The sequence below is a fragment of the Apus apus genome, chromosome 1, assembly GCF_020740795.1.
Source record: "Apus apus isolate bApuApu2 chromosome 1, bApuApu2.pri.cur, whole genome shotgun sequence".
Taxonomy (NCBI): Eukaryota; Metazoa; Chordata; class Aves; order Apodiformes; family Apodidae; genus Apus; species Apus apus.
The window spans coordinates 73,207,394-73,234,979 of record NC_067282.1 but is presented as its reverse complement, the minus strand read 5'-3'; the positions used below and the strand labels follow the sequence as shown (position 1 = coordinate 73,234,979).

Below are 27,586 nucleotides of genomic sequence, written 5' to 3'. Positions count from 1 at the left end.
CAGCCCAACACCTCTTCACATAGTCCTGCTTGCATGTGTTACTCTCTAAATAAAAATTATGCTCAGTTCTGTAATTTTTTGAGAGCAATCAATAAGAAAAGCACAATCCCTCTTCTGCTGATAAGACCATTAGCTTTGCACTACATGTAACCTGCAGGTCTGTATGACTAAATGTCGTTCTGCCAAAAAAAATCTGATATGAGATTTTCTTTCATTTTAATGGGATATGTATTGATGAAAGTAACAGGGGACTGAAAATTTTGCTGTGGTTCAGACAGCAACATGCTTTGCTTACTGTACCGTTCCAGATCTTAGAAACATCTTAGAAACATCTTAGAAACATGTTGATTTGTTTCTCACCTCAAGTGACCTTTGTTACATCTCATCTTCTGACATAATCTCAAATTCCTATGCATTTTTTGGTTGTTGTTTAATCTCTTTTTATAGTGTTGCTTACTCAAAACCTTCCCTTCCTCACAATTCTAAATGTTCTTATTGCTTCACTGTCCAGGGTTGGCACAATTATTTCAAATGATCTACTTTTCAGATGATTCCCAGATCATTCCCAGACTGTGAGACAGCCTGTTTATGTGCTGGAAAGTACCAGAGGTCACCTTACACCAATATGTTAATTGTTCTCATGACTGAAAACAACCTAAGTAATTTGACTTTAATACTCTCTATGTACCTGTGCTTCTGTTTGACTGTATCACCCATGGTTCCCTGTACTCTTTTCAGAGTGCCATCATCATCACTCTATCAAGTTCACTTTACCTCTTTGCTGTGGAGTATATTCCCTGTACAGGCCACCTTATTGTCTTGAAGACCTCTGGCTTTCTAAGCAAGGAGATGAGCAGATGGCACACGTACTATCTCAATATTCTTGTGGACAAGACAGGACAACTGTAAGCAAGAAGCAGGGGGATGACATGGAATGGTGAGTGGACAGATGCATGGGGGGAAAAAAAAAAAAAAAGGATGCTGTTAAAAGCACCTTTTTACCCTGTTGTGATATTTTATCCAGGAAGTCAAGCCCTGACACTGTTGCCATTTAATTGAATTGGGAATCTCGTGCTGCTGTTGACTGAAGCTTTTGTTACTGGGTGTCTGGAGTGAAACATCCCAGTTTTCCTTTGTGGTCTTGGCAGGCACATTGCACTCTTCACTTGGAACCATACCTCTCTCATTTGTCTGCTATTCTTGAGTTAAATTTAGCTTCTCCTGCTATTTATTGTCTGAGACTTCAGTGGCAACTAATGTGTCTCCACTTAGTCTGGCACTCATTGTTTATGGAGTAAGGATCATCTAGGAAGTGAGGTACTGAAGAAGATGAGGAATATAATGCTACACTATGGAAATGGTAGCAGGGAAACCCATCTTGCAGTAGAGTAAAATGGTATAAATGGAAATTCTCTATTAAATGTATGTTTCTGGGAATTTTTAGAAACAAAATTAGAATTGACAGTACATCAACTCTTTTATAAAGAAAATTAGGACCTTTCTAGCATCTGGCCCATGAAACACTGTTGACATTCACGTAGGTGTTTTCCTGTGTGGACTCAGCTATTGGAAATCATTCTTTGGTTTGAATTTTAGCTCTTATTTTTTCAGGACTCTGGTAATTTTAGAGCATGCTTTATAAATTACATGCTGAGAAGGCAGAGGAAACAAAGTTGTCCCGAGGAAAGGAAAAGAACCATTTCAGATCTGATGAAAAGTTCTAGTCCAGATGGCTTCAGCCCTGCAGTGCCCTCTGCACTGAACGACTTCTCTGTGGCAAGGCGAGAGAGAACAAACATCAGCTGAACTGGCCAAACCAGCTGAATTTGCACTTTGTTCAGTGAAACATTAAGTGTGTGATTCTGTTCCATTAACTAGCACAAATCTAGACAAACACCATCCACATAACAGATTTGTAGTCTGTAAAGATTCAAAAAGGATGAATACACCCTACATTTATAACCTCTGTAATATGAAAGAAGCAAAGAGATGGTTGCGCTTCTCCAGGATTACTTTGTATGTTTCAACTTACCTTGCTATCATACTTTAATAAAATAATCTTTGTATCTTTTCCAGCTCAGAGGCAATTGTTTTAGAAATGTATTTCTAAAAGATAATGTTAGGAATAAAAATATTGTTGAATTTTACACAGTTGAGTGTTCTGACCTCTCACAGTTATTTTTATTTACTCCAGCCTTGCCGGTGATCCTCTATTTTGAAGAAACTAAGGCATTGAAGAATGATCTAAAGGTAACTGAGAGAGTAAACTAAACCATAAAATATCTTGCTAAATGAAACCAGACAAATCTATTTGTGCATATATATTTTCTGAACCACCTTCAACTATGAACTATACTGTTTTTTGAGAACACACAGATCCTTCCACTAAGGAAGAAGAAATTAAATTTGCTCTGCATTGGGCAGGTTTGGGGGACACAGTCAAGTTATCAGTGGAGGAAATGCCTGGTGAACAGAACTGGCAGCTGTTGTAATGCCAGATGAAGGAAAAATTCTCAAAGCTAAAAAACCAAACAAACCAGGATTCCAAGAATTCTTTCTTCAGATCAATTTTGTCAATGTTGTGCTGTCAACTGGGATACAAATACTTCACTTAATATACTTGAACTGTATGAGAGATGTGCAGTGATTGAGATAGTTTTCTACACTTTCCTGACACATTTTATTACATAGATTTTATGGAACAAAAGAAGGTCTGAAAACAGACCTCTCAGGCATGGCAAAAACCCTGCCCTTCTGATGTCTGCATGAACTCACACTATAGACAAACACCTCCACAGGTGCTAATCACATAATTACACCTTAACATCAGCTTTCACAGGAAAATTTTAGTAAAATGGGTTTCAGTGGTCGATTTTACGGCCCCTTGGAGCATTATTGTCCCGAGCCTGGAGCAGACTAGTGTGTAATTACAGTGCTGCCGTGGTATCGCAAGGGCTAACTGGGGATCCCCCTTGCTCTTTATAAGCAGTAATCACAAGCTGCCCCACTGATTTCAGTAAGCACTGTAATAATTAAAAGAAGTTAAAGAGAAAACTGCAATCAATTAGTCTGATTTTCTGATTCTCACAACTAGCAATAGGGCTACAATATTTAGGTGCTAGTTACTGCAGAGGAATGATAATAGCCTTTCAGTCCTAGAATTAAAATAATAATAGTAATTGGTTTTAAATTGTGGAAATAATTATCCCAGATATCTTTTTCTTCATCCAGTGTAATTTTAAGAAGTGTTGCTCTGGAATGGGACCGAAAGATTAGTCACTCTGAAGTTTGAAGGGGACACACTTCTGGGACTGTATACTAGTATCTGTGAGAGCCTACAACTAGACTTGGGTGTGTCTAAAGATAGGCTCATAAATTCATATTTAGACAGTTAAATAAGTGCCCTGATTTCAAAAAATGCTTATGACCCAGCTTCTCCAGCTGACTTCAATAAAACATGTGTTTATGCCCGTGTGCATGGATTCATGTGTTCAGTACCTCAAAAATCAAGCCACATATTTAGATGTTTAAATCTAGGCATCTAAGGCTTGAAAATGTTGCCAATAATAATTCTGGCTTAATCATGGGGATAACACAGAGAGTGGATTTTAATTACAGGTGCTTCCACAGGAGAATAAGAAATATGAGCAGAGGGGCCTGATGTAACTATTTTTAAATCTTTTTTTGGGTTCTTTCTGAAACAGTTAGGGAACTGTGTTTTTAAAACATCAGCACTGCTTCTCCTACACCTGAGAAAACAGCCCATAGGAAAGCTGTCATAAAGAACTCCCTGGCTCCCTGGCTCATCCTTCTTATCAATGTGTAATAACACAAATAATAACACTTAGCTTTGCATGAATACTTTGTAACAAGAGAAAAAGTTTTCTTATATTATTTTTCTGATACTCATGTTTGAAGGAAACTATCCTTAAAAAAATTCACCTTCTTCTTTAGTATCAAGAAAAAATAGCAGGCTACTCTTTTTAAAAAGGCTTACTCAATAATCTTTGTATACTGTTTCTCTGTGTGTAAATGGACCTGCTCTTTTCTGCCAGTCACTTGAGCTTTGGGATAATACACAATGGAAAACATTGTGCTTTAGATTAAAAACCTGCCATGTTCAAGAAGATGACGCTTGGCAGAACTTGCCAAACGCTGACCAGCTCCCCACCACACTCTTCACACCTGAAGGCAACTTCAGTGAAAAAAAAATCAGCAGGACTGTATTGACCAATTTGGCTTTTAGTTATGTAGCAGTTAGAAAACATTTTAGTTTTATTATGGAAAAAATCTTCCAATAAAAATAAAAAATATTTATAATTTTATATATACAGAATTGTTCCACTGGAAAAAAATTATATGAGGCATAAGCACAGGTATCCAACAACAGCTGTAATCAAGCTCACCACAGAAGGCATTAAACTAAGAGGCCAGTCTTAGATTTCCTCTTAGGGAGATTGATGCTGGTGAGAAGCATTACTCTACTTCTTACACCCTCTTTTCCATGCTACATTTTCAGATTAAATCCCCTGAAAACACAGAGGCAGATGTGTCTGCTGGAGTGTGCAAACACAACTGCCGTGGTAAGGCAATGAAGTTGTAAGGGGTCTAAGTCGCACTTTCTGTTAAATGCAGTTTGCTCCTGCAAAGCACGGGGCACTGTGTGCTTGGTGAAATCTTTAAGAGACAGTCAGAATATCACCATAGGGTAGAACTTATTGTTTCTATTCCTTTTCCAAATGCATAGGGGACTTCAACAAGCAGTGCTACTAGACAATTTGCTGAAGGCCACACATAATATCAGTGGCAAACTAGATGTTGGATGTGGGAACTCCTGCCAATCTGGCCTTGTTCTCAGACTTTTGGCCACAGAACTTCTCCCACTGTAAGTAATACATATTAAGTGAAAAGGAAAACAATGTGCAAAGCAGCAAGGAAGGTAATGAGCAATATTAGAGAGTCAGCTATGAAAACAATGTTTTTGAAATCAAAGCACCCAAATGAGGACTGAAAGAATAATTGTATTTGTGTTTCTAACATGTTCATTTGTCAGAAGGGCATTAGCCTTCCTGAGTTGTAGCAGCAAGAAGTCTCTAAGTTCTTCATATGGAGTCAAATGGCCAGGCAGACTGGGATTATCCCTGCAGCAGGGAAAGTAACATCATCTAAAGTATACAAATGAATGAACCTCAGAGAAGACCCTGCCTGTTCTGGGACGGGACTTTTCCTAGGATGGTGGTGAGAAATGTGAAGTTCTTGTCAAAATAAAGGAGCAAGAGAGGACCTTGCCTTGGCCTCTCACTGTTGTTCTTGAGTGGGGCTTAGGGCAGAGGAAGCGAGGGCCTGGCTGAGATGCACAGCTGAAGCGTCAGCACAGCACGTCAGCATTTCTCTCCGGGTTTAGAGCTCAGCATCCCATGTGCAGCCAGGGCAGGAGATACGCTGTGTGGCAAACAAGGGAGCTACAGAAGCTGAGGCTGGGGATCAGGAGACAGGGCCAAGTGTCTCACTCTCACATCAGCAGCATGAGATGTGTACCTTAGTGGCCCCGCTGTATTTAGGCTCATGCCGGTCCTAAGCAGCAGCATGGCTGTACAGAGCACCATAAGGTAGAAAAACAAAGCCTCGTATTACTACCAGAGGATGATTCAGCTGCCATAGCTGCCTTGAGATGTGAGGCCATATTAACACAGACCTTTTCACTCCTCGCCTCCTGTGCCGTGTGTACCAGGAAGTGCAACAATGACATGCATGAGAAGTCAAATTGCACTGTGAATTACTTTCACTGAGTGAACATGGGGGAGATTCTAATGTAGCAAAATACTGAGAAAGATACATGTGCATTTTACATATGGACTAAAGCCTGAGATAAGGTATTTAATAGCAGGAGTTGCTTTTGCGTCAGACAGAATCAACTCATTTTTCATTTTATTCCTTTGGTGACTTCAGTTAGTTTAGAACAACAATAGTACAATGCACACTGATATACTAGCCTTTTGGAGTATGTGAGAGAAAACATAACCATAATTATACCAGTGTATGAGTACAATTTATTGCTAAAAATCACAATAAGTTTACTTGCTAAGAAAGAAAACTTTAACTTCTATATTGTAAATATAGTTCCACTTCTTTCTTACCAATAAGCTTGGAATACATATCACTCCTACATATGTAAGCTGAAATGAGATTTTCCTTCAAAGAATGCCACTAGTCTAATGAGATTGTTTAGATAGTTGACACATTAACACTAGTCAAGTAAGTTGGGGAACTAATTATATAGCACATCATTAACTTTAACATAATACCCCAATTTTAGTGGATTTGTTGTCCAGCAACTTGGAGAAGAAGCTGCAGGTCTTGTTATGGAAAAAAAACAACAAACAGGAGGACCCCCTATAGTATTCCAGATTATAATACATAATTGGCAAAACATGCAAGTGTCCTCCTGAAAAAAGCTGAACATACTGATAAGAGCTTATAATAAAGGAATATGTTTATTTCCCATTAGGATTTGTCCTTTGCAAGATATGATAGATAATGATTTAAACATTAAACATACAGGATTTTATTTTGGCATCTTTTGGAAACACTGCTAGTAGGTAGACATGTGGCTGAAGGGAAAATACTTCTGAATTAGGTGACATCAGATCAGAAAAATTCTTCATGCTGTAATAAAAATTCTCTACTGTGGCCAAGTAGCAAGAATGGGCTTTTTGTAAAATAAATCACAAAGTTATGTGAACTAGAGAAAAACAAAGAGTGATATGACATTAAAAAAATTAAAATTAATGTAGTAGACATGTGAATGCACTAGACCTTGTGTCTCCTCAGCCAATGCTCCCTTTTTCCTGATAGAACTTAAATTCAGGATAATCTCTGCTTCACATAGTCTCTGAATTGCAGGTTGCTGAAAGACACAACTATGATAAAAATGTATTAGGGTGAGGTTGTCCCATTTTGATGCTCTCCTCTAGGCATCTGGTTTTAGTCACTTAGTGGTCGCAGTATCCAGGACTAGCTGCAGTTCAACTCAATTCAATCTGATTCAGCCATGCATCTCTCCACATATAATTGGCTGCAAAATACAAAATGTCAGAATAGAGGTAATTTTAAAATTACCTCCTTCAGGACTGAAATGAAGGCTGCAGCTGTTTGAATTATGGTGAAAAAAAGGGAGGTTCTTTTTAGGAATAATTATTTTGCACTAAATGCTTTTGTTATCCCTATTTTTAAAGGATGCGGTGAGCATGACTTCTTTTTAGCGGAGAGGAAGGGCTGTACTAGACATTGTCAGTAGGAGAGAAGACATTTAAGAGCTTCAAAGGTGTTCCTTTCTCTAGCATTTTGAAATATACTAGTTGGTACTCCACTGGGGCTCTGGAGTTCCCATATTAGTGAAGATTCGGGCTAATTTGCAGCCAGGAGAAAAATCCAAGGCACTCTGAAGCTAACCACCTGCCCTTTTGGAAGCAGGACCACAACCAGACAGACAAAATCTTGACTGATTATTTACACAATAAAATTATGGCTCTGTAAGCAAGCCCTAAGTTCATGGAATATTAGGTTTGATGTATTATCTCTAATCTCTAAGTGTGGAGAAGTTAATGGCCTGCAGAGCAGGTCCTTCATCCCAAAGTGGAGTTTAGAACAGGCTTTCAGCTACAAAGGTGTAATCCTGTGGGACTCACTCACACTGAACAAGGCAAACAGGTACCCTGCTAACAGATGCTGCTACACATCAGATGTACTAAAGATACGGGCTTCTTAAAAAAAAACCTCATGATCTAAAACTCAGTTCCCATTGATTCCAATAACAGAACTGCAGCTGACTAGAGGGAGAGCAGATAACTTCTCCAAAATCCACTCCAAAGAAATTGCTCCTGTCATTTGCTGGTCTCACATGGTAGTGTCAGTGCCCATGCAGGGGCAACGTTGCTATCCACTCTGTGCAAAGGGTAGCACCCACAAATCTCAAATTCTGATTGTGGCTCTACTACTCGTGTTTGGGGTAATCCTTTGTAGGCAGTAACTCACTTAGTCCATCTGCAAAATGGAGATGAGAGACTTGGTTTGTGAAACACTTAGAGACCAAGTCAGAAAAAATGCCAAATAAGAAATATTTTTAATTACTGCAAATCATATTATCTCCAGGTGTATAAGGATGCCATAGTATTGCAACACAGAGACTCTATATTTCCAGAATTATACCATATAATTAGTTCTTTCACTGTTTTCTTTAAGAATACTTTTGGCAAACCTCTCAGGAGTTAAGCTTTCCAGGGCCTCTACTATATTGATTACACAATGCAAAAGAGTGTTCTTTCTATTCTCCTCTCCTCTTGTCTTCCTTCCCCTGGCCTCCTCCCTACCCCCCAGTTTGCTAAAACACATATGGGATTGGGTGAGAAATGAAGATTATGTTTGCTGTTCCAGAAAGAGAGAGTCTTTCTTACTGTGCTGCAGCCAGACTGCATAACAGGTCATTGCTAGGCAGAGGAGACAATTTTAAACTAATTGTCTGAGTTCACAATGGAACAGTCTTCAACAGGGAGAAGTGAGAATACATAATTTGAGAAAGAATGAGCCAGTTCATTACTAAGAACAGAAGAGAGGCTGACTGGGACAGTACAGTTGGGTTTCTGCTTTTTTTTAGGGCCTGATCTCTGTTTAAGTATTTGAGGCAATTTTATTGGGTAGGTGTTCAATACAGCAAAGAACCAGGTGCTACAACAAGCACCAAGTTGCTAACATCACAAATGATCAATATCCTTTCAAGTTCAATACCTGTGTGTGAAATCCCTGCTTCATGGTTATATGGATTGATGGTTATCCTTTTTGTTACACTGAAGAAATTATGAAGAATAATGTGAGGCTTCTCAGCTCCAAAGAGTTCAGCTGAATGTCAACTTAAGTCCCTTGCAAGAGATTGTAGGAAACTGAAGATCTTACTGGTTTTATTCAAGAAAAGCTCTAACTGGGAATTCAGCACAAAGACTGAGAGAGGGAACGGGCCTGCTGTATCTAATGAGTTATGCTGAGGTTGTCAAACTGTAGTAAAGTAGAATCTTAGTATTTTCCTTATGGTCAGCTTTGAGCAATCTCTATACTTATAGCCTGACCACATTGCTCAGCCCCTTTCATCCTCTTCTGATCCATCAGACACCTTTTCTTTAAAAAGATCTATGGAATACACGACACAGTCCTTGCGGGTTAGGTGTCTTGTTACTGCATGGAGAAGCACATTAGGCAACTGGATGTCTTTCATTTGAATTTTGTCACCCCTTAAAAAAGACATTAATGTAGCTACCTGGCCTTAGATCTTCTATGAATAATAATAGTCTTCACCAGAAACAGACATCTTTGTGGATTCTAAAAATACTGTTTTCAAATATTTCTAAAAAAAGGAATGTAAGCACTGTGACAACATCCCTTGTCGTATAGGTTTGGCTGCTGGGGCCTGTGGCTGACTTAGAAGTAGTGCAGCTGAGGACTGGCCCCTTCCTTTGGAGACTTTGAGGAGGACTCAGCCAGGGATGACCACCCCTTCCTGTGGAAGCTGCTCCAAGCTTAGGTTCTGCTTGGCCCCAGCCTGAGCTATGGCCCCCACCACATTGCACCTTGTGCCTGCCCATGGACTCCACTGATCCAGACCCATATCCTGACCCCACAGTCTGGCCTCATGCCTGCCCATCATGCTGGATGTGCCTGGTGATCAACAGGCTGTGTCTGGTCCTGGTTATCCTCATGAGACACAATCCTCACCCTGACTCACTGCATTACACTTCCAGCTTAGCCTTGGACTTGCCATATCACCACAGATGCGCCTGACGCCCAGGGCTGGGATTGCCCCCAACAGCCCCCCAGCCTGGCCTTGTGGTGGGATGGACCAAGGACTGATGAGGCCTTGCCCTGCTGTCCTTGGCAGCCCCCAGCTCTCCCAGTGTCCCAGCCATTAGGGAGCAGTTGATCCTTTTCGCTCCCTGACAATGAACTGCAAATATTGCAATAGGCCAAAGGGTAATGGTTTTCAAATTGAAAAAGGGTAGATTTAGACTTGATGTAAGTAAGAAAATTTTACAATGAGGGTGATGAAACACTGGAACAGGTTGCCCAGAGAAGTGGTAGCTACCCTGTCCCTGGATTTCAAGGTCAGGTTGGACAGGGCTCTGAGCAACCTGATCTAGTTAAAGATGTCCTTGCTCACTGCAGGGGATTTGGACTAGGTGACCTTTAAAGGTCCAACACATATAATTCAATGGGTCTATGATATTTCACCTTCCTTTGGCAAAAGGGCAAAGATTAGCAAAAAAGTAAAACAGAGCATACACCTTATGGGAAAATCATGCTTTACTAAGATTTTTATCTCTGAACAATTAACTTTTTGCCAAAAATATTCTCAAGGAAATAAAAATAACTACTTTATATAATCTAATGAGCATTTTCAGATTACAGTCTCACAAATAAAAAATACATCTTTTCACATCTATGTCAATAACTGAGATGCCTACTCCTGCATCACAGAAATATTAGATGTAAAGAGGGAAGCATCTTTTTAAGATCCTGTTGAGATATCAGCATCTCTTTACTTGACGTTTACATATTACGTGTGGAAATTACACAGCTAAAGAAAAGGATCCTTAGAACAAGCTGGTTATTTTGATCAGGCACAGACAAAAGAAAGACAGGAAAAAAACTGCTGTTAAAAAAAAGGCTTGAGGAGAATTTCATACTTTGACATAATTTTAAAGGGAACTTTTTCATAATCTGTATCTCCTGAAAATCACACTCGTTTAGAGTATGTAATTGTACCTTCCACTCCTCCTAATCTGAGAGATGCAGCATCAGAAGAGGTTTTTCTAAAAGTCTTGCTTAGTAGCTTTTCTGTTGCTGAGTCCAGCAAACTAGTTTAGAGCTCTGATCCATCTCTATGAAATCTGTCTCTCATTTTTGTGGGTTTTCCGTTTGTGAGCAGATGCCAGACAGAGCAAAAAGGTGATAACCCTTTTGTCCACTGAGAGGAAGACTTTTTGCTATCACTTAACACAAAGAACAAGCAGAGAGGCCAGTGTAAAGCTTGCTTGCAAAACACATGGCAGGACAGAGGTCACAGGCAGGCTAGAGTGAAAATTTGTGTTGTTCCTAAGATGTGCCCCAAAAAAAAGTAAAAAAAAAAAAAAGGTAATCATTATCGCTTTAAATTTAGAGATGCACACTGGAATGTATTGGAAAAACTGACAATTCATAAGCATTGTTTTTCCAATAACTGTGAGATGAAAAACTAACCAACTCTATATAAAATTATTAAGATAATTCTTCGCTGGAATAGTAGATGCCAAAGAAAAACACTCAGAAAGGTTGACTTCCAGAAACCCTAGCAAAAAGATATCATATTTAGAAGCTGGTCTTTGTTAAAAAGTTGGAAATAAAAGTACTGTTTTGAACTGAGTACAGCTTTTCCCAAGCTTTTGACAGACGTGACTGGCTTACAACTGCAGCACAGCTATTATTTAGAGGCTTAAAAAAGGCTGGTTTATCTAATAGATTCTATGGTCAAGCTTCATAATAAACAGAAGCTGGTGTAGATGGGCCACTACACGATGCACGTTGGGTTCTGTATCTGTGACTCTCAGGTCAGACTTAGTGTGGTAACAACCCCTGGGGAGTGGTCTGAATATTCATCTCTTTGCAAGACTGCCAGCATGCCTCACCATGGCTGATGTAGAAATGTAGATGCGCAGAGTTTTTGCCTGTGTGTAGATAACTCTCAGAGACTGATGAATTGCCAGTTAACACAGGGCCCCAGATTTCTCCTGATGTAGTGAAGCAAGAGCTTTGCTGGCATGCTGGCCTCACTTTCTGGTGATTCAGACTCACATTTTCGCACTGGTGGGCAAACCTCCCAGGCTTCTGTTTTGAGTTTAGAGATCCATCAGACTATTTTCAATTGGTGAACTTTTTATTCTTGCAATTTAAACATGGTTGTTTGCTTTTCCCTCAAGGGAGGTTCAATGTGAAGTAGAACATGTTCTTTTTTTCTGGCTAAACAGAAACATATTCCTGGTAGTGCTGAATGAAGAACATACCTGAAAGATAAGCAGGTACAAGTGGTCCTTTTCTGCACACACACAGAGGTACACACTCAGCAGGCCTCCTCAGGGCTGGAGTCAGACAGAGTGAAGATTGGCAGGAGCAAAGGGAATGAGAATTTGGATAGCCGTTAGTTTATCTTGTGAACTTTGAGTGGGACAGCTATATGGCATATTTACATTAGGGAGTTATCATTTCCTTGGCCTGCTCCCTCCACCCCTTTCCCACACTGAGTTGGTTCTCTTCTCCCTTTCTCTGCTTGTTTGCTTCATGTGCTTGAAGTATTTCTCACTTGGTCCCATGTTCATCAGATTACCTTTTTATAACACATGATATGAGTTAAGAGCTGCATGAAAATCTCTGCATAGTCTGTGCTTTCATACAGTTGCATGGCATGTAGGTAGCATCTATTAATATTTTAAACATGTTGAAAGAAAGGCTGTGCTAGAGCCAGATCCCATGGCTTGGCTGGTTTCAATGCATACAGAACATTTCACTGCATTTATCCTCTGTTTCTATTTTTCCAATGAGAAGTATGAACCCAGTGATTTTAACAACCTCCCTTAAAGAACCATCACTGACGTCCCAAAGCACACCTGCACAGTGGGACTGTTCCATAGGGAAGAAGCAATGTTGAAGGAGCCCTGATGGAGACCATGGATGATAGATTTCTACAGCTGCACTGTAAATTCAGGAAAGGAAAGTTACATGCACTTCTGTCCTGTTTTTGCAGAGGTACCTCATCACAGAACCAGGGAAAAATAACCTAAATGCTTCTTGGCTCCAGTACACATGGGCTTTGAAGGCACTGCTTAGTTCCATATGCCCAGTGATCAAAAATACTTCAGACAGGCAAAAAATGGCTGGGAAGAGCAACAACCAGAGGAAAATGAATGTGATAACATATAAGCTGCTAAAAAGAATGAAAAGAATTTAAACACAAGGAATGAGACGGGTATATCAATATAATATGGGAGATAGAATTAAGATTAACAGGAAAAGATAAGAGGAGAAAACATAGGTTGGATTAGGGAAAACTTCATGAGATTGAGATCTCTTTGTTGTTTAATAATTAGATTGGCAAATGCAATGGAACGCGATAGTAGAAACCCTGTCATTTGGGAGACTTAAAATTGGACAAGGGAAAGCACTATCAGCATTCAGCGGGAAAGATTCTTCCACTGCTGGGAGATGGAATGAACCATTCATTAGGACGTTCATCCATGATATTTTAATTGGTAAAGTGCCTGCAAAATCAGTGGAAGGTAAAGGCCATCGAAAAGTAAAAGGAGTTAGGCCCATTAGCCAGGGAGTAGCAGTAGAAACCTCCCCAGTACAAATCATAGTGAATTCAGTCTCTAGTTACTTGGTGAAATATTTTGTGACACTGTAAAGAACATTCAGAGGCAAAAAAACCCCAACACTATTATCATTTTATTGTTGTCCTTAAAAAATTCGTATTTTATAAGCCTTTGTATGCTAGCAGTTGCTTCACAAACTATTGACAAAAGAACAAAATATTCTCAGACTCTGAGAATGATTTAGGTTGGAAGGAACCTCTGGAGGTCATCTTGTCCAAGTCCCTGCTAAATGCAGATTTGTCTTTGAAGTTAGCGCAGGTTGTTCAGGATCCCATCCAGCCAAATCTAGTATATTTCCAAGGATGAAGATTTTAATATTTCTTTAGGCATCTTATTCCAGTGTTTGATCTCCTTCACTGTGAATTTTTTTTTTTTTCTGGAATCAAATAAGTTTTCTCCTTGCTTTTTGTATTCTTCTGTGCCATTAATTTGCCCCTTGAAATGACAATATAACTATAGGAGCAATAAAGTAATTTATAAAGTAATTGTAAAGCAAAAGCTACAAACAAGAAAGACAGATTAAAGCACATTTAAAAAATGCAAGTTTTTATGAGAATTTGTCTTCTCCCAAGATCTTTCAGCCATTCTTCGTGAAGACTAGACTGAAATAAACATTTTTATAGAAAGAAAGCTACTTTCTGTCTGACTATAGATCTGTAATAATGTGTGACACTTTTATTTTAATGCCTTTCTCTGACACCAAACATATAGCAGTGAATTAAAACACCCAAGAAACATACCAGTGAACAGACCCTTGAACAACATTGATCTAGTAATGCATACCTAAATATTAAGTGAAAACAAATGTAGAAAAAATGGTGCACTTAACATTACTGTGAAGGCAGAACAGTGTGGCATGGTAAAATTCAGGTAGCATGCTTCAGCAATTTGGGAGTTACATTGACTGATTACAATTAAAAAATTAAATGAGACAATGCAGTAAAAAGTGGTAATGATCAAGAAAGTTCCTACTGAAACAAGTCCTGTTTCTCAGCAAGCTGGCCTCAGTTAAATTGGTCTGTGGACAACCTAAACAACGAGAAGCACCCAGACAAATGTCAATATTTGAAGTGAGGGAACAACAGGCATTTTGGACAGCAAGCACATTTTCTTTGGATCACCCACCTTTTTAGCTTAATATTATCCTGGAAGAAATTTTGACAATGTATATTTTAAGTGAATATGTACGTGTCAGGATAGGAGCACAGGTCTGTCAAGGATCATCCAGCAGTTTAGAACAAGCCCTGCATCTTTTCTATAGTCTGAAAACAGAGACATCATCAAAACAGACTCTTCCGTTGTTGTTGTTGTAGCATTTTTAAATTTATTTTAATGCTTCTTTGGTGGTTGTTCTGCCAATTTTATGTTGAAATACTCTGTTGATTCTTTCTAAACTATCCCATAGCATTTCTATGTGAGCTGCATTACGAAAGGTTTTGGACACTTTGATGTAGCCTTAGTCTGGTTAAAGATAAATCAAATTGTAAATTTGTCTCCTGTGCCCTCTTCTATGCCTCAGAACTTTTACGGGACATAGCTCATATATTATTGCCATCTTTTTGTTAACTTTATTTTTCAGAGAGACAGTCCCAGAAGCTAGGACAGATAATTGTCTCAGGAGTGCTTACAGGGGTGCTTACATGGAATAGCCTTGGGGTAAATATATGGAGATTGCACTGGGAAAGTCTTTGCCATTTCAATAAGGAATAAAGAAGCATTCATAAACATCACTTACTGTCTTTCCCCAAGTTCAGTGACTGAATTCAGTCTCTGTTATTATCAGCCTGTGGATTTAATAAAACCTCCACTGCCTAATGACTCTGCATGTAGTCAAACATGGACCTTGTGCTATATAGAATTCCTTGTAAGATTTTCTGTTGGTTATTATTACCATCTTGTCTGTCAGCTTGAACACCTGCTGTTTGGAGAAGCGACTGCCAGTTCTGACATCTGAATGCAATCTGCAAAATTATAGCCATGCATCACTCAAAACATCCTTTTCAAAGACACAGTCCAAGCATCATAATTTCCTTGGTTGGTCGCCTGTTAGTATCGTTTGTACTAAGATCTTGGAGATAAGTAGAAAAAGTTTCCAGATGCACAGCCATATATCCTCATTCTCATATCATAAGGAAGACCATTACATTACAACTAAAGGGCAAAAAAAATGTCAAATTTTTGGAGCTCCTATATGATTACAGAGGAAGAACTAACAAAGTCTTGTTTTATAGGAAGTTTTGCCCATACATTGGGTAGAACAAAGCAGATAAGTATCTTGATTGTTTTTGTATTAAGCGACCAGTTAAAATTTAGAATGAAAATTCACAAAACATATTTTGTAATATTTGCCCAGGTTTGTATGGGAAGGAGACAAAATTCTCAAAAGGGTTTCAAGTTTTTGTTTAATACATTTAATTTTTTAAGGGTTTTTTGTGGGTTTGTTGTTTGTTTTTTTCTTCTCGTGAAGGCCACATGGAAAACCCAGTGGTTTTAATGGACCTTTGGGTCAATACCGAAAGCAGTGCACTAAAGGAATGCAATCCATCTTGACATTAGAAACCAGGAGCATGGATTTACTTAGTAAGGGTAACAAGAAAGGCTTTAGCACCCCCTTTAAATGTGTGGCTCACGCTCCTCCCCCATGTAACATGGCAACAGAGTTAAACAGCTTTCTCTTTCAACCCAACAGAGCAGTACTTTGCCTGAGATTTTTCCTACCCTGCCTGAACTCTGGGGCACCAAGTCTCTGTGTTTCTGCTAAGTTAAATAATGGAGGTACCTTTGTACAATGCCAAAAGGAATAAAGTTTAGAAAGGTAAAGGATCTGAGCAACAAGGAAGAACCATCTTATTTTTAAACAGAGAAGTAAAAAGTTCATGTTCTTAATCCTGCCTGTTCTTACATCATAAGGAAGTTTTGGTGGACAGAGAAATTGCCCACTTTGGTTGAAGCTTTAGAATATTTTCCTCTTAGTTTTAAGACTTCTTTGTTACAAGTTGTTGCAGTTCTGCCCAACTAGTTAAATACAGACTTAACAAAAAATACTGCTGAAGCAGTTGTCAAATCTTATGTCAAATTAAAACGAAATTGAATGGATGAAGAGCAGAAGAAAGGCTCCTATTGAGCATTTTTAGGCCCGGAGTCACTCTTGAATAAATTACGTGGTGAACAACACAAGAATTCATGCTACTGAAAATTCTTTCTTTTCACTAGTACCTCTAGACCAGCGATCTACTAAATAAGGAGTCTGCTGCTCTCCGTCAGATCTCTTGAAAATATATAAATAAAAATTATTCTGAAAGCTCATTAGCTGTGGTACTACTGGTCACCACAACTATAAACACAAAGATGTACTGTAGATAGACCAATGAGGTCAGTTTCTCTGCTTCCATGATACGTGACTGGATACTCCAGCACTGATTTAATTCACCTTTAAGTGAGTTGAATAACCTAAATAGCAATTCAACATCCTAACTTAGGTAACTAATCTTGAATCTTCTGCTTCCTGGGAAGACTGAATATTGATGTCACTCTGAAATTAATGGCCTCAATTATTTGAGGTGGCTGCTGGCCCAGTGATTCAGCTGGATTTGATCTGAAATGTCTGTGAAAATGAAGTTCTCAAAAAGCATTTATTTTAAGATAGACAACATTATGTCACCTAGTAAAACTAAAAAATAGCACCCACACATCACCACAATAAATAACAATGAGATCTTCCTTTCAAGCTATCTCATTGTAAGAAAAACCTCCAGCCAGGAAAGGCAGGAAATACTTGATCAGAAAGATATAACTTATGCTGAAGTCTGGGAGCCTCTTTCCAAATGGAATCAAATCCATTGCTCAAACCTTTCAGCTACTCAGGAGTGACTGTCTAAGTTAAATCATCAGGAGCAAGCAAAGGCAATTTAACATGTACTGTAATAAGTAATAATCACCAACCACCATGAAAAATCAAATTCAGAAGGTTTTAATTTGATCTATAATGTTTCCCAGCTGCCCATTACATTGAAACCTCTCCAGCATTTAATGGAAAAATGTTTTGTCCATATTGAATAAAATTCTCAACAAGTAAAAACCCACAACTTTTTCCGAAAATATTTTGCCTAAGGGACTTATTTTTACACAAATCGCAGATTTTGCAGAAACAGAGTCCACAACACCACAACAAAAATGTCCTACACCCTCAACCTAGAGAATTTACAATTTTTTATTCTTTCTCTGAAACTAGGAGGACACAGGCTCAGCAAACTGACTTTGTTATATTTTTCAACCACTACAGAATAACAATAATTTTTAAAAAAGAGTAAAAATCCAGGACAGGTTAAATGTTAGTTCTCAAATAGAAGAGAAACAAGATAATAAAATAAAATACCTCAGACTAAACATTTACACACTGTCTGCTTGAGCTGGAGTGTACGGACACTTGAGTGCTTCGGATTTCTGGTGGAATCTTAAGCTATAGTAAAGCATTTGGCTGAACTGCTAACAGCACCAGTTTACCCAGGAGGCTGCAGGCATCATTCCATCGTTTTGAGAATCAGATTGTCTGAACAAATAGAAAAAAATGTGGAAAAGAAGCTGAAGAATGTCAACGGAGGAAAGAGAATGAAGTTGGCCTTTGTGCTAGCTGGACACCAATACAGCATATTTCCCATCACACCTACTACACAGACTGAACACCATGCTTTTCCTGTGAAATGTCCATCTGCTAAACAATTTGGTCTGAGACATCTGGGTTTGGAGGTTATAATGGCTAGCAGATGGGTCTAATATATGGTCAATGGCTAGGTTGTTTCCTCACATTTCAGCTGGAATAAGCAAAATAGTTTTGTGACATGGAGTATCCATCTGAATTTCAGGCTATGCACTAAATCAGTTTTTGTGTTTTTGGTGTTTTTTTTTTCAAGAAAGCTAAACAGCAGCAGGGATCTAAAAAAAGACTTAAAGCTCTACTGCCTATCAAAAGCTAGTTCCAGACTTTCTAGCAACATATGCAATATCAAATTTTGTTGTCCTAATGATGGAGGGAAGGAACAATGCCCCAAATTCCTTTTCTGTCCTCAGGCCAGATGTGGCAAAATTCGACCCTGGATTAACGATAGAGCAGTTCCCTTCTTCACCCTCTCTCCCCAGACACATCTGGAGGTTTTCCTCCAGATTCCAGAGACAATGCCAGCCCAGGGATAGAAAAAGGAGAGAGTTTAATCATAGGAATCAACAATATTCTCCTCAGTAGGGTGCCTACTGGAGTCCCCCCAACAGTGGAGGTAGGCAGCTCTGCCCACCCCTGGTCTCCCTTCCCTGGAGCTGTGCCTTCACTTGGGCCTAGTGCCCTGAGCTGTTCAGGGAAAACAGTGCTTGGGGTATAGGTCTGCTTCTGTTGCTGAACTAGACCTAGGCTGACATGGATGTACAACACTGGGGTGTCTTATTGCAACCTAAAGTCAAGATTTTGCTGTACGAGGCACCATTTAGCTGTTGTTACCAGCTTCCTTCACCAGTGTCACAAGTTTATGGTGTCCCTTGGAACAGACCTACTGACCAACAGGGCCTGTGAGCTGGATGTTTGTGCAGGGGTTGGCACCATGGTGCTCTGCAGTAGGGGCTGCTAAGCACTACCTCAGAAAATGCAGGAAGTGGATGAAGAAAAATTGCCAGGAAAAGACTAATAGCACATTTGGGTCTACATTGTCCAATGCAAAAGAATACAGACAAGGCAGAGTTTACTGAGGGCCTCTTATAGTAACAGTTGCAAACTAAATGGTGGGTGGTTGGATACCTCATTTTCCGTACAGATTACTGAGGGAGAACACGGGAAAGCATCAAGTCACCATGTGCCCTAATGTGAATTAGCAACCATGACATCCTTCCCTCTGTGGAAGAGGTGGGACAGGGAATACGAGTGCTGACCAACACAGAGTGCTCCTTGGCTTGAACTTGATGGATCCTCCCCATGCCTTTTTCTCTTCCTGGGTAGTTATTTATTTTGCATAGGATAGCTCTTACTGGAAAAAACGGTTTCCTAATAATAGGTGTGATGTGAAACAAAATCCTAATGTTTCACATTTTGGTCCCACAGTCCAGTTGCTTTTATCACACACCAAGTGCAACTGGCAATAAGCTGAATGTAGGATCAAAAGAACATTCAGCTACTAACCTTCCCCCTGCAATTCTTATTTTTAGTATGAGCTTTAAATATGGCATGTACTGATCGAATTTCTGGTTTGTATTCTTATATTTCCTCAGATTTTTCTCTTGCATATATTATTACTCCTTCTGTCCTTTCCTAACCAATTTTGAAATGTTATGGTTTGCCATTTTATAGCTGCTGTGTTTTACCTCAGAATTGGCTGCATTTCAGTTGTGGTTACTCATTATTTGTAGTTTATCAGTCTCTGAAGCACTTTGGGAATAAAAGTGTTAAAAGGAATAAAAATTACTATTATTATTTCTGTTGAACAGAAATGTCAGGACATTTTAATGAGAATCATGCTATAAAAAGACTGGGTGATTAAAAAATGTAATGAAGTCCATTAACCATTTCTGTCCACATTGAAAAGAATGAAAAAAAATAATTTTAAGAGAATGTTTGCTGCCTCTGTACTTCAGAACCAAGTAACGTACAGTTGCAGCTAAGAAAGGTGTTGGCTATTAAAAGATAAGTTGGATCTTGATAACCTGATGAATAAGCCATTAGATTTTTGCTGTGACTGTTTGGTCTTCAGCTGCATCAGCAACTCTAGTACATGCAATACAGAGCCTCTAAAGAACAGTGTCAAAGAGGTCAAAACATAAGAAAAATGAGTCAAGTTCAGCACAGAAAAGCCAAGAAGCTTTGGCAAAAGAACCCAGACATCCAGCCTGTATTCTGCTTCCTACAGCTTCCTCTAGACTGCAGCAAAGACCACTTTTGAAGGGTTGACTAGAGCCCTAAAAGGAGGTACCTGAGAAAGATTAGATGCTAACAAGATAGTGATTTAGTGATAAATCCAAAACTCCTGCCACTGGACAACTTACCTACCAACAGTAGGAACAGTGATTCCCTTTGCCCCACCAAATTGTTTAAACTTCTTCTCTAGGCTGAACAGCCCCAGCTCTCTCAGCCTATCTTCATGGCAGACATGCTCCAGGCCTCTGATCATCTTGGTGGCCCTTCTCTGGACCCTCTCCAGCAGTTCCATGTCTTTCCTGTGCTGAGGGCACCAGAACTGTACACAGCACTCCAGGTGGGGTCTCACCAGAGCAGAGTAGAGGGGCAGAATCACCTCCCTGGCCCTGCTGGCTACACTTCTTTTGATGCAGCCCAGGATGTGGTTGGCCCTCTGGGTGGCAAGCGTGCATGGGAACTTACTGGAATTAAACTGGAATTTACTCCTAGATGTCTGATAAGTTAAAAATCCAATACTTTGTGCCCATTCACAGGACTATCTGATGGACTGGGTGGCCTTCTGGCCTGCCACAGTAGGAGAACTGCTTCCTTTTCCTCCTTAAATTATACCATACTTCAAAATCACCCTGTGAAAATTTATCCAGACAAGCATAAGAACATTTCAAATGAGATGGAGAAAGAAGCATTACTTACACTTTCCTCTTCTCTCTCAGACATCCGTAAACTGAATTCAAGATTCTAAGGCATCTGGCTTTATGGGTAGACATATACTTTTAAAAGAATTTACCTTAGTGATTTTAAAGTGCTGCCAAACATTTCAAAGCATTCCCCTCGTACCCGCCCTCCGTAAACAGTTTGGAAGATAGTGAACACCAGTGGTTTGGTACAGGAGAGCACCAGTGAGACTCCACTCAGGACAAAATCATTGCAAATTTTGTGTGTATGGCAGAGATTTCCCTAGTGATTATTGTTAGAAGTGGTGCAAACAATGTAGGTTAAGAAAGAAACACTAAGAAACTGGATGACTCTGTAACTAAGCAGCCAACCTGGTTTTGTAGTTTCCTAAAACAACATGTTCTCCAGACTGCAACCATGTAAGAGGTGTATGAAGAATTGTTATAAGTATTGAGTCTGTCACATATTGCTGCCTTTTCTGCTTGAAATATATTTGCAGAATACCTGCGAATCTTCCTGAATTTATCTGTTACTGAGTCTCAGTTTGTCATTTGTTTGCACTGCTGTCTTCTGCAAGCTTACAACACTTTTTATTTCTTTGGATGGAGCATTATGGTCATGGGATAAACTTAAAACTCAGGTTCAGGTTTCTGGCTAAAACGTCTAAATTAATTTCCTCTGAATATTTTTTTTTCTTTTAAAATAAGTTTGTTTACTAAAACATTCCTGGCAACTGGGCCCCAAATGGACTGAACACTTTTGATTTAAAAAATTAAAAAAACTTTTAGAGATTCAGTCTGTCTGACTAAAGGTACTTGAGCTTAAAAGTTGTGTCTACTGCCTTCCTATCTGTGTGGCTATTTATTAAACACTGGTATGTCTGACACTGAAAAGGGACAATTGTATGCTGCCAACTGTACACTGCCAACTGAACACCTTCTGCTGAGCAATGTAGAGCTGTCTTGGCAGAGAGTTGGTGATATAGAAGTGTCCAGTGGGCAGCTGTCTCCTGGACAGATGGCGTTGGCAGCCAGCTGGCAGCAGATAGTTGTCCTAGACCTGCCTGATGTTCCCTTGCCCTGAAGTCTTCTGAAAAAGGAAAATCTAAATTAACTGTGCAAGGATGGATATGAAATGTTAGATACTCTGTAGAAATACTACGCTGGCCATGGAGATTCCCATTTAAAATATGGAAGCATTTGACAACATTACATTTCGTGTCCATGGAGGCTGTGAGTTCTCTGTCTTTGGTGGTATTTAAAACCAGACCAGATGAGGCCATGAGCAACCTGAAATAACTTCAGACTTGGCTCTGCTCTGCAAGTCATTTCTAACCCCAAATTATTTCATGATTCTTTGACTTTACATCTTATTTTCACACATACACAAACCTGTGACCTTCAAAGAGAAGTTCCATTAAACTAATACTTCAAGTTATTGCAGCATTAAGTCCTTTTCCATTTTGTGAGAAAATAGCTTTTTTTTTTTTTTCTACTATGTTCTGGATAACTCCTGTGGAAAAAAGTAATGTAGATGCACATATTCATGTGCATGTACAAAGGAAGTGTGCATCAAATCACCTTTCTGTCCACAACCCAAAGAGCAGCTGTGCCCTACTGAGACAGTATGTGGAAAGACGTATTTTGGTTTTTAGGCAGTGTTCAGGGAGAGTGATTTGGGGATTAGAACTACTGGCTATGGAATTCTTCATGGGAGAGCAGACCAAGACTTAAGCTCATGTAGGTCAAAGGAATAAAAAAGCCACTTCTTCAGCAGGGTTTTCTTCAAAACCCAAACAAAACAAAAGAAAACAAAACAAAACTGTCCTTTTGCCTCCCATATATCAATGATGGCCATCTCAGCTATTCACAGGGGAAAAAAAGTACTGCTTACTAATATTTCACATACTTCAAAACACTTGCTAAAACTGGTTCTCAAACACTAACATACATTTGTAGCCAATCATAAACTCTGTCTTCACCCTTATTTATAAACCAGGTCTTTTTCTTTGAAGTTATGAGCACTATTGTCATAATATACTTAGAATACTTTGCAATTCTTATTCATTGACACATTAAAAAATAAACGCGCAAGCCAGAACTAATGAAAAATCCAACAGAAATATAAATAGGAATACAGTTTTCAGAAACTTCTTCCATTATTTATAGAAAATAATTCTGTATGCATCTGGTCAAAGACAGCGTTGGTGGTCTTGGATTCCGCATTGCCTACCTCAAAGTACAAATAATAACAAGAGAAACTGATAAGCACCTATTCACAAAGAAATGGCCCAAAACCAAACAGAGTTGTGGCAGATGGCTTGCACATTTCAGGGAAGCACAACGTGTGATTGCAATTTGGAAAGTTCTGCATGGGACTGGATGTCTGCTGATGTGTGCAAAGCAGTGAGGGGAAAGGATTCAGACAAAATCACTTTATCTCCAACTTCCCTGGTGGTTGGTAGCGTGTGTGTGGTATTCAGTAGAATATCAGCCATCAGTCCAGGCTACAAAGCCTTTTGATGCCCTGAAGCAGCACTTTGCGAACCTTGGGAAGAAGGTTTCTTCACGCATCTGTTCATGGTTGTCACAAGAATCAGTTATTTTTGCCATACCTGTGGACAGCATTTATTTTTGTTTTAGTTTATTTACTGTCTAAGTGGAAAGGAGATATTTTTTTATTATTCAGAGCAACATTCTAAATTTTTCCAGACAAGCACTCTGCCTCTCTTGATATCTTAACATTTTAGCTCCTGTTTTAGGTTACCAGCATTTCAGTACATTGCTTATAACACCAGTATCACTACCATATGAGTAGTTCTTCATAAGCAGAAAAAGGAACTTCTGTTCCAAGGTGAAGACCTAAAATGCAGACCCTCCAACGTAAAAACACATGCACAATTGCCACTACATAGAGTGCTTAAAATGTTTTTCATGAAGCATTATCAGGATATTGGAACTTCAACCAAACATTTCTGAAGACAGGCCAGCTTTTACGATTCATTTTAGACATCCCGGATCATAAAATAGGAGAGCTTCTTCTCTTTCTTTTGTGTCTTTATGTTCTTTGCCTTTAATCTATTCTCTCCCATTATGACTACTTGTGAACTGGGGGTTAGACCTGTGTCTAGATCACAAGGTGCATAACATAGGTGTGGGAAACTGTTCTTTTCTTCCCCACATAGGTGAGCCAATATATCTGAAACATGCTAGTATTTCTCCTATTTTGCAGGCTCTGTAACAGAGTTTGCAAATGTTAGCTGTAGTTTCAGACTGTCTTTATTTTCTTCCTTCTGCCAAGTATCTCCTATGGGACAGCACATTGTATTTCATAATAATGGCGTATTTTCCTCTGTGAGCATCTTACAGTATGCTGAAAGCTGGATGATATGCTTAGAACATGCTGACAATTGGTCTGTGTGAAGGAGAACACAGAGAAAATCAAGAGAGTCAGGTTGAGGGGGCATTTCTGTGAGCAACCACACTTTCACAAATATTTTCTTTCTTGCTTTTGAAGGGAAACACATCTGATTTTTAAAATCTTGAAGCAGAATTCATTGGCTCCTTTCACAAATCGGACTCAGGATTCCAGGATTATTTGGGGTGAATTATATAGGCTTGCCGTTTTTGGGATATGAGAAGTTTTATATGCTATAAGTAGGCAACTGGCATTCCCATGTATAAGTTAGCTGAAGCAGACCTTGTATGCACTCTTCCTGGTTATTTAAACCTGTCAACATGCAGGAAAGCTGCAGGATTTCTTGACTACATGAGAATTTTACAGTGTCTGTGGTCAGAAGACAAATGGTCAGAAGACCCTGTGTTTAATTTGATTTAGAAGAACATTTTACACCATTCCAGTACTAAAGTAGGGTTTAAAAGTGGTCTATATCCACTTTAAGACCAGACAAATGTACTGCCAACTTTAAATGCTGATGAAAATCAAGGCATTCATATTTTGTGTCCCATTTCCCTAGTAGATGCAAAATACCATTTCCTTTGTCTTTTATCTTTTTATAACCAGAACTGTGCTTCATTATGTGTTTTCCAGCACTGAATGCAAGAAAGCCATTAGCCTGGTTTGATGAGTGAGATGGTGAGATAACAACAAAAAACTACAAAAGAAGAATTCTGTTTTAAAGACCCCACTTAGATTCAGTGATCCTATTCTCCTTCCAGTCTGAGTTAGTAATGTATAAAAATGGATCAAAATAATAAACAGCTCCTAACCACTTTTTTTGTAACTCATGCTCTGAATCATCCCTGAATTCCAACCAACACTGCTGAATCTCTCTGCTGCTGCAAGAAGCCTCCCCTTCCCTGTGTCTCCTCAGGACTGACAGCATGGGAGAACAGCTTGAGGTCAGATCCTCTCTGCCCTCTTGACTCTTCTTCTAGAGGATGGAAACAAGGAAGCCCTCCTTTGCCTTCACTGGAGGAGGATGGGGAGGCATTGGCCTTGAATCTACACTCACTCATCCACTGTAAGCTGTCTGATTTAGGAAACAGAGCTTCTTAGCTCAAAGGAGGCTGTTAAATGGAGTGTGGTGTTTATCACAAAGGCAGGTACTAGTATCCTTTTAGGAGAAGACACATAGGATATTAATAAGCATTTAAGCCAAGTCTAGGGAAAAGGGCATTTTATTTAGTCTTATGTGGGGGAAGACAGGCCATTCTCCACAAGGGGCAAGAAGGTAATTCACAAAGGGAAGAGCAAAGGGACAGGTGGAATAATAAGCTGCACAGCAGCAGTCTCAAGCATACCATGTAAATCAGTATCTGAATCAGAAATCTATTAACATCATTGGTCACCTGTGCTCTTAATAAAAGGCCAAAGATCATATTTTGCTTGGCCTTGTGTTGAACTACTGATGGTTCCATACATAGTTCCCAAACATATCTGGAAAATATAAAGCACATTTCTTACAAAAAAAGAGTATAAATATAAAAGGAACACGGATACAATAAATTGCCTACCGAACCATGCACACAAAGAAAATAAAAAGACTGTTTGAACAGCTGGAATGTAAAAATTATTATATTCCTGTGCTATTTATTTTAATAAATGAACAGCTATAATTAAGGCTAAAATGATCACACAAGCAGGAAGAGAAACAATCCTGTTAGTACAGCTTCCAAGAACTTGTACCCTGTGACAGTGCTAGTAGAAGGTAACTTTAGATAGAAAGAAAGGCTTTTCTAAACACAACCACTTGAAGCATATGAACCTCTGTCCCAACTAGTTGGGATCAAGTGAATGGACACCTGAGACTGACATTTCTGCCTTTACATTTAGTACCTTAATACATTTTGAAGTACAGCTTCTAACGTTGAAACCAGGAAAATGTCTCTGTAGTAGCCATGAAAGTGCAAAGGAATCAACCTCACAAGAGTGTGTGCACAGATACGTATTTTCCTGTTTGCCACTGTAGTTGTTTACGGGTAGGCAGTACTTAAGCTACATGAGAGAATGTAGTCTTAATTCTCTTGGTTGTTTTTTTGTTTGGTTGGTTGGTTTTTTGTGTGTTTTTGTTTGTTTGTTTGGGGGTTTTTTGTGTTTTTTTTTGTTGTTGTTTTTTTGTTTGTTTGTTTGTTTTTTATACAAAATCATTGGCTGTAAAGAAAATATCCAGGTTTTTACTGCCACCTGTAAAGGAGAAAACTCAGGTCACTTTTTAAAACATCATGACCTTTCCAATCTGCAGTCAGTGCGTGCACAGAGCCCCGTGGAGGAAGACAGCAGAAATTCCTTGGGGAGAATCAAGGATAAAGAAGAAAAATTCTCAGCATCTGCAATATTTTGGTAGGAGGGATACAGGCATTCACCAGGATTGCTCAAAGTACTTTAATCAATAAATACAATTGATCCAATGTAAAGTTGTCTGAGTTCTGGTTCCACTTTACCAGTGGTGCTGGTACAGAGAAGCTCCTTGTTTTTTAAATAAGTGTTCCAGAGGAAGGAAACACTTTATGTGGATCTCATCCAGGAATCACCAAAGTTAGTGAGGGCAGAATATCAACTTCAAAGTAATTTTTAAAGGTCAGTGAAGTAAAAAAGAAAGACTGCCATTGATTTTTATAGGCTTTCAATACACTTGTTTTTCACCCTTGCAAATCTGAGTCAGATCAGAACTTTGAAAGTCTGATTTGAACAGCAAGAAGTCCTTTTGGTAGGTATTTTCCCACACCCAAAACCACTAAAAACTTTCCCAGTAAAATTAGCCATTGCTGCTCAGGATACATCCAGGTCTGTGGAGAAGGTCCAACCAGAAAAAATAAATCCAGGAGAGAAAGCTATAAATTTTGCAATTGTATTTCATCATTTATGCCGCAATATGTATTTTTTTTCCTAAATTACATTTAATTGCTTTCTTCTGAGGAACTCCCTTTAAAGCAATGCTTTCCTAAACAAGTCCAGAAGTTTCTACATCTCAGATGAATGACACATCCTGCATTTAGTCTGATTCCAAATAATTCCATTTGAAAACATGCTTTCTCATTTCATCATGTAAGTAAAATGAAGATAATCAGAATTGAGAAAAAATATTCTCTTTTCCCTGTTCTTTCAGTCA

The 27,586-nt window shown here is 39.0% G+C and overlaps 1 long non-coding RNA gene across 1 annotated transcript; it reads left to right on the top strand.

The window, feature by feature from the left end:
* Positions 1 to 1,928: 1,928 nt before the first annotated feature.
* LOC127379971 (uncharacterized) lies at positions 1,929 to 26,827 on the top strand. The gene is made up of 4 exons (XR_007888397.1): positions 1,929 to 2,016; positions 2,195 to 2,250; positions 25,066 to 25,498; positions 26,720 to 26,827. It is a non-coding gene; the product is annotated as an uncharacterized LOC127379971 (long non-coding RNA).
* Positions 26,828 to 27,586: the final 759 nt, after the last annotated feature.